Raw genomic sequence first — 12,500 nt, 5'->3', positions numbered from 1 at the left:
GATGGAAAAAGACAGAGAAGAGCGTTTGAATGATAAGTGGAAGAAGAATGGAGAGATGGGAAGATGAAGAGGGAAGGTCAGAAGAAAAGAAAGGATGAAAGAGGTACGTACACAGAGGCTAATATGGACACACACACACACACACACACACACACACACACACACACACACACACACACACACACACACACACACACACAGCGGTAGCCTTGTGTGTACTTTGCGGTGATGTAACGTTCCCGCCACTGGAAATTACTCGACAAAAATGGTAGTAAGTTTACGTTTGAGGTCAGCACACAAATCAGACTTGATGACGTGCACACACACACGCACACACACACACACACATTCTCTCTCTCTCTCTCTCTCTCTCTCTCTCTCTCTCTCTCTCTCTCTCTCTCTCTCTCTCTCTCTCTCTCTCTCTCTCTCTCACATTGCTATTCGCACCTTTATGTAATCATGTTCCTCACTCACTCACTCCACGCATTTTCCGCCTCACTCACTCACTCACTCACTAACACTTGATCTATTCTCTCGCTCATTCATCTGATTTTTCACACACTTGATTGTTACTTCACACCCATTACCATCTCTCTCTCTCTCTCTCTCTCTCTCTCTCTCTCTCTCTCTCTCTCTCTCTCTCTCTCTCTCTCTCTCTCTCTGGAACCGAAAATGACACATCTAACTTCAATCCCCACGCATTAGTACACGTACACCTTTCGCTCCCTCCCTCCTAGCACCACAGCGCCTCACCACCACCCTCCCCCCTCACCCTCACCCCGCCGCCCCGACTCTCCCTTCACTCCAGCCCTTTTCCTTAGCACTCCGGTATTCTCCCTTCACTTCTGCATACTAGCGTACACTCAGCACACCTGGTTAATAATTTTCAGGGACACGTGTCTGATATAATTTAGGTAAAGTTTTTTTTTTTTCCCTAGTTTGGGAATGTCTAAAAAGTATGCGCGACTCTTAATTAGTTTTCTCTCCTAACAAGCCCTCCTCCCACAAATCTCAATATATTTCACCTTTCAAGCCATCACTAAACCAAATCTAACGTAACCTAACCTAACGTAACCAGTCTAAACTAAAGCAAACGAAACTAAACGTAACGCAACCTAACCTAACATAACATAACCTAACCTAACATGACCTAATCACTCTCTAACTCCTCAGTCTTGAAACTCTTCACATCTGCCATTCATTCCCCGCTACTCGTCTCACGCACCCCCAACCACTCCCAATATTCTCCTACCTTCCCTCAATCCTTTCCCAGCACCATCCCACCTTCCCCAACCATCCCCCAGTACCCTCCTACCTCCTCCTATCATTCCCAGCACATCCCTACTCTGCTTCAAGCCTTCCCCAAGCACTATCCTTCATTCCTTCACCCTCCTTCATCTTAGCGTGGGACAGACAGACAAACAGACAGACAGACGGACATACAGAAAGGCGAAGGATTACATATAACAGAGACTCGCATGGCTGGTGAAGCTTCAGGTTACTTCTCTTCTTTCCTTCCTTCATTCCTTCCTGTCTTTCCGGTCGTCCTTCTTTCCTTCACGAATTTTCTCAGTATGTTTGATTTTATTTATTTATTTTATTTATTTATTTATTTTTTTGGTCGAAGTGTTTGTATTTCTTTGTTAATTCGTGATTTTTTTATATATATTTTTTTCTTTCGCTGGTGTGTGTGTTTGTGAGAGAGAGAGAGAGAGAGAGAGAGAGAGAGAGAGAGAGAGAGAGAGAGAGAGAGAGAGAGAGAGAGAGAGAGAGAGAGAGAATATGAAAGGAGAGGAATGCTATAAAGAAAGAATGAGACAAAGAATAAGATAAAATGGAAGGAAAGGGAGAAAACAACGACACAGAAAGAAGGAGGAGGAGGAGGAGGAGGAGGAGGAGGAGGAGGAGGAGGAGGAGGAGGAGGTACTGTAAAGAATAAGGAATGAGGAGAATGAGAGGAGGAGGTGAGGGGAGGAGAGGAAGAGGGAGAGGGAGAGGGGAATGGGAAGGGGAAGGGAGAGGGATGAAAGAAGGACCATCAGAAGGTGCCGCCCCTCCCCTCCCCTCATCCTCTCGCCCGTCACCCCTCCCCTCACCCTCTCACCCATCACCCCCTCCCCTCTCACTCCCTCACACCCAGACCGTAAAGACAGTCGTTTCGTGATCTAAGTGAGCCTAAATCCGGGTCACGAAGAGGGGCACTGTCTCCTCTCTCTCTCTCTCTCTCTCTCTCTCTCTCTCTCTCTCTCTCTCTCTCTCTCTCTCTCTCTCTCTCTCTCTCTCTTCTGATTATCATGTCCTTAATTTCTTCCTTTTCAATTTTTTTTCTCTTCACGGTTAAAACGATAACAACAACAATAACTACTACTACTACTACCACCATCATATCTACCTCCTTTTCCTTCTCTTCCTCCTCCTCCTCCTCCTCCTCCTTAAAAGTTTAATTGTAACACACGTAACTATAATAATTCCCTAAACACATGCAATCCTCTAACGTCAAATATATTACGTGTCTTGATGCCAAAGAACTAATCACTTCTCATATACATCTGTGCCTGCCCCTCTTCCTCCTCCTCCTCCTCCTCCTCCTCCTCCTCCTCCTCCTCCAGCAGCAAAAGCAAAAAATCTTCTCTAACTAAATTCATGCATCTCTTTAGGTTAACATATGCATTTCTCGCATCTTTACTAATTTATGTTTAGGGAAATATGTCAATAATCAAGAACATATGTAACTTCCCGCTCTACTCTTACTCTTCCTTCTTGTTGCCTTACTGCGTCTCTCTCTCTCTCTCTCTCTCTCTCTCTCTCTCTCTCTCTCTCTCTCTCTCTCTCTCTCTCTCTCTCTCTTTCCCGTTCCGTGTCGTCGATCGCTATTAATTCCGCCTATTCTTAGTTCTTCTTGTTTTTTTTTTCTCTTTTTTTTTCTTTCTTTAAACTCCTTGTGTCTTTTTTTTTTTACAGTCCTCAGTTTTCACGATCTCCCTTCTCTCTCTCTCTCTCTCTCTCTCTCTCTCTCTCTCTCTCTCTCTCTCTCTCTCTCTCTCTCTCTCTCCAATCATCTATTCAGGTTTATATTTGTTATTCTTTCCATCTTTTGTCAACATTTTTTTTTGCTCAATTTCTTTTCCCTTTTTCACAATTTTCTTCACGCCATAATCTCTCTCTCTCTCTCTCTCTCTCTCTCTCTCTCTCTCTCTCTCTCTCTCTCTCTCTCTCTCTCTCTCTCGTTTTCCTCATTCATTATTTTTTTTGTAATTTTCTTCCTTCTTCGTCTCACTAAATTCGTATCCCCCCCCTCTCTCTCTCTCTCTCTCTCTCTCTCTCTCTCTCTCTCTCTCTCTCTCTCGTTGCTTACAGGTGTGCGGGGCGAAGTACAGGTGTCGGCGGCAGGCAGACAGCTGCACCAACACATGCACCGACTTGGGGGGCGGGTGCGCTCCTCTTACCTGTGGACGGAAGGAAAGGGGGTGATTAGTACACCTGGCTTGGGGGGAGGGGAGGGGAAGGGGAAAGGGGGAGAATGGGTGGAGAAGTGGGTGAGGTGACTTACGGGGGTTCACTAATATCAAATATATATATGCAATTTTTTTTTTCTTTCTCTCTCTCTCTCTCTCTCTCTCTCTCTCTCTCTCTCTCTCTCTCTCTCTCTCCAGCAAATGATTGTATCGCGTGTTCAAGTGGTGGGTAATCTGTACTTAGATGTGTGTGTGTATTTGCATCATGATTCACTTTAGATAATGCTTATTTTTTCACTTTTCACTTTTTTTTTTCTTTTCGCTGCTTAAGGAAGGATATAGGTGTTGTACATGCACGCACGCACGCACTCACCACCCACCTATTCACACACACACACACAGAGAGAGAGAGAGAGAGAGAGAGAGAGAGAGAGAGAGAGAGAGAGAGAGAGAGAGAGAGAGAGAGAGAGAGAGAGAGAGAGAGAGAGAGAGAGAGATAAACAGAGACAGAGGGACGGCCAGACAGACAAACAGACAAACACAGAGACATACATACACACAGACAAACAGAAACAGAATAATGACAGTAGCCAAAAGAAACAGAAGAACGATGAGGTCGATAATTCACCAGACGAGGACACCACCACCACCACCACCACCACCATCACCACCACCACCACGAAAAATGTTAGGACTGGGGTTCGATAAGACACCAGAACACCTTGCCATAATTCACACCTGACCAGGAAATGAGAACACCAGGAGGAGGAGGAGGAGGAGGAGGAGGAGGAGGAGGAGGAGGAGGAGGAGGAGGAGGAGGAGGAGGAGGAGGAGGAGGAGGAGGAGGAGGAGAGAGACACGAGGTAATATAAAAGGAGGAAGGTAATTATAACTAAAAGGGGAGCAAATAAAGAAGAAAAATTAAGAAGAAATACAATGAGGAGGAGGAGGAGGAGGAGGAGGAGGAGGAATGGGTAGAAGAGGAGCAAGACAATGGTAATAAACGGGTAAAGAAGAGGAAGGGCGAAGAGAAGGAGGAGGAGGAGGAGGAGGAGGAGGAGGAGGAGGAGGAGGAACGCTATTGACCTGCGACCTTCATCCCAGGGCGTGACCAGCTGCTGCGTCGCGTTAAAGGTCAAAATGAAAAGGTCAAAATAAGGTCACAAAGAGGAGGAGGAGGAGGAGGAGGAGGAGGAGGAGGAGGAGGAGGAGGAGGAGGAGGAGGAGGAGGAGGAGGAGAAGCAGAAGCAGAAGCAAAAGAAGAAGAAGAAGGCACAAGTGTTTTGAAACGGAGGAGGAGGAGGAGGAGGAAAAAGAAAACATCAACAACAGACAAAAACAACAACAACCACAAACAAACAAACAAACAAACAAGAACCATGAGAGAAAAAATACACACAAAATGAGTCATAATTTCTTCCACCCACACAAAAAGAGAAATAAATAACATAAGTAAAAATGAAATAAAATCAATAAAATGAAACACGCGCGCATCTTATTAACAGGGGGACCATTAAACAGTTAAGAGTCAGAGAGAGAGAGAGAGAGAGAGAGAGAGAGAGAGAGAGAGAGAGAGAGAGAGAGAGAGAGAGAGAGAGAGAGAGATGCACTTAAGTTCTCCAAATTCCACACGTCAACTGGAAAACTGGCTTAGGAGAACAGCGGCAGACAGGAAGAAGGCAGGAAGCAAGGAACATCTTAGGAGAGAGGGAGAAGGACAGAGAGTGAGGGAGTCCAAGGGGTGGAGTACCTACGTAACAAGACCCAATCACGAGGAGTTTTGGGGAGTGGAAGGTGACGTGAAGGTTGTGAGAGGAGGAGCAGGAGGAGGAGGAGGAGGAGGAGGTGTAGTAGTAGTAGTAGTAGTAGTAGTGAATGAGAAAGATAATAACAACAGGGATGATAATGATGATAGTGATAAAGATGATGACGTGGACGATGAGGTTAACGACAATGAGGGAGAGAGTTAAAACAAGGAGATCGTCAAGGAGGGAAGGGTAGGGAAAGGACGGGAAGAGAAGGGGCGCAGGAGTGAAGGAGGAGGAGGAGGAGGAGGAGGAGGCGGTAAGTCACTCCAAAAGGTTCCTTCCCCGAACCACAAAATAGCCGCCTTCTGCAGATGACGCAACCACCACCACCACCACCACCATCACACAGACCACGTCCACCACCACCACCACCACCACCACCACTACCACCACTACAACCACCACTACCTCGCCAACATCACGCCACTTCTAAACTGGCCAACATCACATCCCCACTTCTAACCCACCGCCACCACCATCACTACCAACTCATCACCATCACCACCACTGCTGCTACCACCATCATCACCATTACAACCACCACTACCAGTATTTGCTGCTAATAACTATAACAATCCTGTCATCCTTCTGATTGAGTCTTCCATCTGTCAGCGTTCCTAATTCTCTCTCTCTCTCTCTCTCTCTCTCTCTCTCTCTCTCTCTCTCTCTCTCTCTCTCTCTCTCTCTCTCTCTCTCTCTCTCTCATGCATTGACGATATCGAACAATTGTCATGTATTGTTTTCGTTGCTACCTGAACCACCACCACCACCACCACCACCACCACCACCACCACCAGCATCATCAATCATCGCCAAAAGCACTATAACCACCAGTCTCACTCGTGCACACACACACACACACACACACACACACACACACATACATTTAATAACACCTCCGCCAGCGTTACCATCTACACCACTACTGCTATCATCACCACCACCATCACCACCACCACAACAACAGGGACGACGCCACCGCCCTTTCCGCCCCTTTTAGCTTGCTTTAAAGGAGGAGGAGGAGGAGGAGGAGGAGGAGGAGGAGGAGGAGGAGGAGGAGGAGGAATATCTACAAGACTCCTTCATTACGTCATCATCACCTTCTATTCAACACCACCCTCACTCACTCCCTCCCTCCCTCCCTTACGGTTCCGGTACAAGAGCCACGCCATACACCACCAACACCATCCCACCCCATCCCCTCCCACCCGTGCTTGCTGCTGCGCGGGTCACTCACTACGGTGGGGGAAGGGGTAGGGGGAGGGGCACCAGGTGTGAAGTCGTCAAGGTGTGGACAGGTGCGCGTGACCCGTCCAACCCCAACACTCGCTCTCTGTAAACTTGATCTTGTTTAACCCAACGTGACTTTGAGGTGGAGACAAGGAGGAGGAGGGAGGAGGGAGGTAAGAGGGAGGTAGGGGAGGCTTCTGGTAGTATAGTGGTGTTTCCTGGCCCCCTCTCTGTCTCTCTCTCTCCCCTCCTCTTCTTCCTCCTTCTCTCCTCTTATAGTACGAATGAAAAAGGCGGAAAGGGCGGTGGCGGTCGTGGTAATGCAGTTGTACGAGGTAAACGCTCCTGTGTGTGTGTGTGTGTGTGTGTGTGTGTGTGTGTGTGTGTGTGTGTGTGTGTGTGTGTGTGTGTGTGTGTGTGTGTGTGTGTGTGTGTGTGTGTGTGTGTGTGTCCTCTATTCCTCCTTCAAGGCCTCCTACAGAAGCTTCATTCCGGTTAGGTTACGAAAAATATGAGGCGGGAGGCGGTGAGAAAAAGGTCGCAGGTGTGTTCTGACGGGGCAGGTGTGTACGTAAGGAATGGAGGAGGGGAGGTGTGGGAGAGGGTATATAAAGGGGAGAGAGACTGCGGAGGAAAGGGGGGAGGAGTCGGGTAGTACGTGAGGAGATAGAGAAAGAGGTTGTGAGAGCAATGAGAGGGACAGGTGTGGGCGGAGACATATCAATGAGGAACATGTGTGGATGAGTTGTGCAAGAGATAGATTTCGTGCAGATGTGTTGGGGGGACATAAAGACAAGTTGGAGTAGGTGTGTGTTGGGAGGGGAAGAAGGAGCTGCAGGTTTGTCATGAAGAGACCTGCAGATGTTTACAAGCGATAGGCGATGGCGTAAGTCTGCAGGTGTGGGGCAGCTTGCAGATATAGGGGCATGATGCAGGTGTGGGGAAGGTCTGCAGATGTATATGGTAAAGAAGGGATGGTATGAGTGTGCGGGGTTGCAGGTATGGGTGTCTGAAGGTGTGGCTACAAGGTGGACGGTTCTTCAGGTGTTGGGGGCTGGGGCGGGAGAGGGGGGCGTGCAGGTGTGGGGTGTTGGCTTGGTTCACCGTGACTGCCCCCCGTGACCTGGTCGACCCCTCGGGAAGCGGCTCCTCTTGTTGGGCGACCACCGAAGTGTAGCCAAGACGCACACACACACGCACGCACGCAGATGTACGTACACAGAACTCTACACATATACATACACGTAGGCACGCACATGTATAGACACACAAGCATAGGCGCACGCACACACACACACACACACACACACACACACACACACACACACACACACACACACACACACACGACCTCTTTCCCTGGTCATATCTGAGCTATTTAATATGTAGCATGTTAATCTCTCTCTCTCTCTCTCTCTCTCTCTCTCTCTCTCTCTCTCTCTCTCTCTCTCTCTCTCTCTCTCTCTCTCTCTCTCTCTCTCTCGTTCCAATGACCTGTTACGCCTTTTTGTGACCTCTTCAGTGTTGACTTTGATAGCCTCCAATGATCACCCCACCACGCTTCCCCCCATCACCCCCTCACCACCACACACCTCCCTCTCAACACACCCCGAGTCACCCCGACGCACCACTAACGCGTCTAATTCTCACCCCCATAACAAGTTCATCATAACTTTCCTCTGCGTTTCATTCAAGGATATTTTAATCAGTAGTACTTCAATATGTCAAAAATTACCCTCTTGTCTTATCTTGACCCCAATTACGAGCCTCCTCCCTTCCTTCGTCACCCCAACACAACCCTAACTGCTACAGGACTCTAACTACTACTACTACTACTACTACCACTACTACTACCACCACTGCTACTACTATTACTACTACTATCACTACTAATACTACCTTCACCACCACCACCTCCTCCTCCTCCTCCTCCTCCTGCACTACCTTCCTGCACGTTAACACCTGCCACCCCCCCAACCACCCCCACCACTCCCTCCCCCTAAACTCAGCACACCTTCCTCCTTCTTCCCCCAACCCCCTCCCCCCACACTAAGGAGCCTCAACACCCACTACTAAGAACAAAGGTGCTTCTCGGGGTGTTTGCTACCAACCAACACAAGTGCTAACCCCTTCCTTCCTCCTCCTCCTCCTCCTCCTGTTCTTCCTTCTTCTTCCTCCTCCTTCGTTTGTTTCTTCTTGCTGTTCTTCTTTTTTTCTGCCTTCGCTTCTTACTCCTTGAGGTATTGTGACTCATCTTAGTCAGTTTGTTTTGCTCTCTCTCTCTCTCTCTCTCTCTCTCTCTCTCTCTCTCTCTCTCTCTCTCTCTCTCTCTCTCTCTCTCTCTCTCTCTCTCTTAGACATGAAGAAGAAGAAGAGAGAAGAAGAGGAAGAAGAAGAAGACGAAATAATAATAATAATTAGGAGAAAATATATTAATAAGACGAAAAAAAAAAGAAAAAAGAAAGAAAAGAATCCTGCTTTTCTTTCCGCGTGCAGTTAACTTGTAGCAAAATTTTCATATGTATTTCTGTAATTTTTCCTCGTACGCATTTCTCATGAGTGTGTGTGTGTGTGTGTGTGTGTGTGTGTGTGTGTGTGTGTGTGTGTGTGTGCGTGTGTGTGTGTTCTTTCAATTCCACTGTTCGTTAATCTCCTTTTTCCCTTCTCTTTTATACTTGTTCGTTGCGTGAGCGATTCTTGGAAATGGGAAGGAAAAAGAAGAATATAACAAAGGAAGAAGAATTAGGGAAATGTAAGGAGAGGAGGAATGGAGGGAAAGGATAAGGGAAGAAGGAGAGGGATAAAGATGGAGGAGACGGAGGAAGGTGAAAGAAGGGGAGGAAATTGTGGAACAGGAGTGGCGAAGGAGGAAAAAAGTGGAGGAGACGGAAGAAAGAGCAAGGAGGGAAGAGGAGGAGACGGACACACCAGGTCATTATTAGTGTGCGGAGGAGGAGGAGGAGGAGGAGGAGGAAGGGGTCAGCTGTGTTAGTCTGTTCCTCATGACCAACTGCCGTGACGCACACACACACACACACACACACACACACACACAAGAAGGGAGCAGGTGGTCATCACACAGCCACGTGCCTTGCCTTGCCTCCCCTCTTCCCTCCTACCACCACCACCACCACCACCATCACCTGCTTAATGAACCCACTAGGGCACCTCTCCTCCACCTGTTCGCCAACCAATCACCACCTAGTATGAATGTATGAATATATATATATCCATGTATAACGTTTCACCAGTTTTAATTTATTAGTAGATTTTTTCTTTTCCTTTCTTTCTTTTTTTTTTTTTTTTTTTGCTCTGATCCGATTAATATTAACTTCAGCTTTTTTTTTCGTTTCTATTCTTTGTACGCTTTCTGTCCACAAGCTTCCAATAACTGTCTTCATCTTCATCATCTCATCTCATCTCCACATCATTATCATCATCACCATCGTCACATTAAATTTAGCATAACATCTGGCAATCCCAACCCGACATCATCCTTTACACACACACACACACACACACACACACACACACACACACACCACTAGTACAGTTCATTGCATTTCACCCACTGACCATTGCACAATTCTCTCTTATTTTGCATTTTCACGATTATGAAAGTGTTATTCCTTCCTTTGTGTGTCAGCCTTCAATCCGTTTATCCTTCCACCTGCAGCATGTCTGATGATCCTCCACTTCACTGCAGCTTACCTCCCATGATGTGCATTCCTTTCTATCAACTCACGTGGCAGCACAAGTAAAGTTGGTTAAAGTTGGAGGTAAGGCAAAGTTGGGTTAGGTTAGATGAGGTAAGGAAAGGTTAGATTAGGTAAGGTGGGGTAAGGGAAGGTATGGTTGGGTTAGGCTAAGGTAAGGTTACGTTGTCACAAGTTTAGGTAAAGTAAAGTGAGGGGAAGTAAGGTAAAGTAGGATAAAATAAGGTAAAGTAAGGTTAGTTTACATTTCCATCCCGTTGTTTTCCTTGCATCAAGAAAAAAAAATCAATCAATTAAATAATTCAATCAAAAATAAAACTTCGTCATACAGACACGTCTTGTATGAATTTCCGTATTATTTTCTCCTTACAACCCATACTCTCTCTCTCTCTCTCTCTCTCTCTCTCTCTCTCTCTCTCTCTCTGATGTGTTCTCTGTAGTGTTTGCTTGCTTGTGCATGTGTACCCGTGTGTTTGTTGATTCCGGGAGGGGGGAGGGGGTGAGGCAGTGACGTGTGTGTGTGTGTGTGTGTGTGTGTGTGTGTGTGTGTGTGTGTGTGTGTGTGTGTGTGTGTGTGTGTGTGTGTGTGTGTCGCAGGTGTAGCGGGGGTCGTTGGAGGAGCCGGGAGCGTCACAGCAGGGGCGGCACCCACAAGTATACACCGCTACATTAATACAGCCGAGGGAGGGGGAGAGAGTCTTCTCAGCGTCACCCTCCACCACCACCACCACCACCACCTTCATCTGCTCCTCTCCACCACCATCACCCCCTGTCTCCCCTTCCTTACCCTCTATTTCTCTTCATCTCTACCATGACCGCCCCTTCCTTCACTTCTACTCCTTCTTCACTGTTTCTCATCTACACCAGTGCCACCCTTCCCTTCCTTTCCTTTTCCTTCCTTTTTATTTTATTTTTTTTCCTCTGCATCTTCATCCCTCTCTTTTATTCCCTTTCCTTTCTTCCTCTAATATTAATCCATCAACATCAACTAATTTTTCCTTTTCTTTTTTTTTTCTTACATCCTTAACGTTTCCTTGGTTTCATTCCATTTCCTTACCTGCCTCCCTCTCCTTCCTTTTATTCTTATTTTTACCTTCCTTTGTTATCTCTTCATTTTCCTAAACTTTCCTTGTCTTCCTACATCCTCCTCCACTCTCTCCACCTCAAGCACCTCAACACACATTCTTCTCCTCATTCCACATCCTCAGCCTTCTGCCACTCCACTCCTACACCCGACACACTCCTCCACCCTCCATCCAGACAAGGCTCTCCGCAATTACTGAGCACCGTGACACACATCCCCATTAGAAACATCATTAGGGGAAGGAATAGTGGTGCTCTTGTAACGCAAACTTCACCAGCTTATAATAATGGTGATGAAAATGATGGTGATAATGATGGTGATGGTGATAACATAATAATTTGATATGTGAAGCAAAGGTTTCATCTTTTCTCTAATTTTTTTTTTTTTACTTATGTGAATCTATATCTATCTTATCGTCTCTCTCTCTCTCTCTCTCTCTCTCTCTCTCTCTCTCTCTCTCTCTCTCTCTCTCTCTCTCTCTCTCTCTGTAGCGGTACACACAAAGTGGGCACCCAACTGCCGTCGCCTACCACCACTGACTGGGGCCTCACATCACCACTATCATAACCTAAACACCATCACGATACGTACACACATACACACATACACGCACACAATCCCTGCCTCTTGCTCACACACACACACACACACACACACACACACACACACACACACACACACACACACACACTTCACAGCACAACAACAATCACTATTACAACTACTATCAATATTCACACCTCGTCTTCCACTAACACAACACAATCACCACCATCACCACCATCATAAACATTCTTTTCCCACACCTAAGTATCACCACCACCACCACCACCACCACCACCACAATAACAACAACAACAACAACAACAACAAAAACAACAACAACCACTATTGCTGCTCTTGACCGAACGTACTTACGACTTTCTACAAACATTACAGACAGAGAGAGAGAGAGAGAGAGAGAGAGAGAGAGAGAGAGACGCCTTCTCTTAGCCGCCGCCACCACCACCACCACCACCACCACCACCACTACTACTACTACTACTACTACTACTACTACTAGCACCAGCACCACCACCACCACCACAACCACAACCACAGCATCTGACTAACAAACGCAATCCACAAAACAGGTCGCCTCCTCCTCCTCCTCCTCCTCCTCCTCCTCCTCATCCTCCTCCTCCTCCCCCTTCTCCTTGACACATTA

The 12,500-nt window shown here is 47.0% G+C and overlaps 1 protein-coding gene across 15 annotated transcripts in view; it reads right to left on the bottom strand.

Moving 5' to 3' along the window:
* LOC135100844 (orphan steroid hormone receptor 2-like) overlaps window positions 1-12,500 on the bottom strand; it is a 262,572-nt gene that overhangs the window by 41,904 nt on the left and 208,168 nt on the right. For 13 of the 15 annotated variants that reach the window (XM_064004296.1, XM_064004298.1, XM_064004303.1 and 10 more), the window contains one exon: window positions 3,356-3,446. The exons of the other annotated variants lie outside the window; for them this stretch is intronic. The gene's annotated coding sequence lies outside the window, so the exon portion shown is untranslated. The remainder of the gene's footprint in view (window positions 1-3,355; window positions 3,447-12,500) is intronic. 15 annotated transcript variants of the gene reach the window in all.

Source organism: Scylla paramamosain, chromosome 5, assembly GCF_035594125.1.
Source record: "Scylla paramamosain isolate STU-SP2022 chromosome 5, ASM3559412v1, whole genome shotgun sequence".
Lineage (NCBI taxonomy): Eukaryota > Metazoa > Arthropoda > Malacostraca > Decapoda > Portunidae > Scylla > Scylla paramamosain.
Note: the sequence above shows the minus strand (reverse complement) of the source record. Positions and strands in the feature narration are given on the sequence as shown.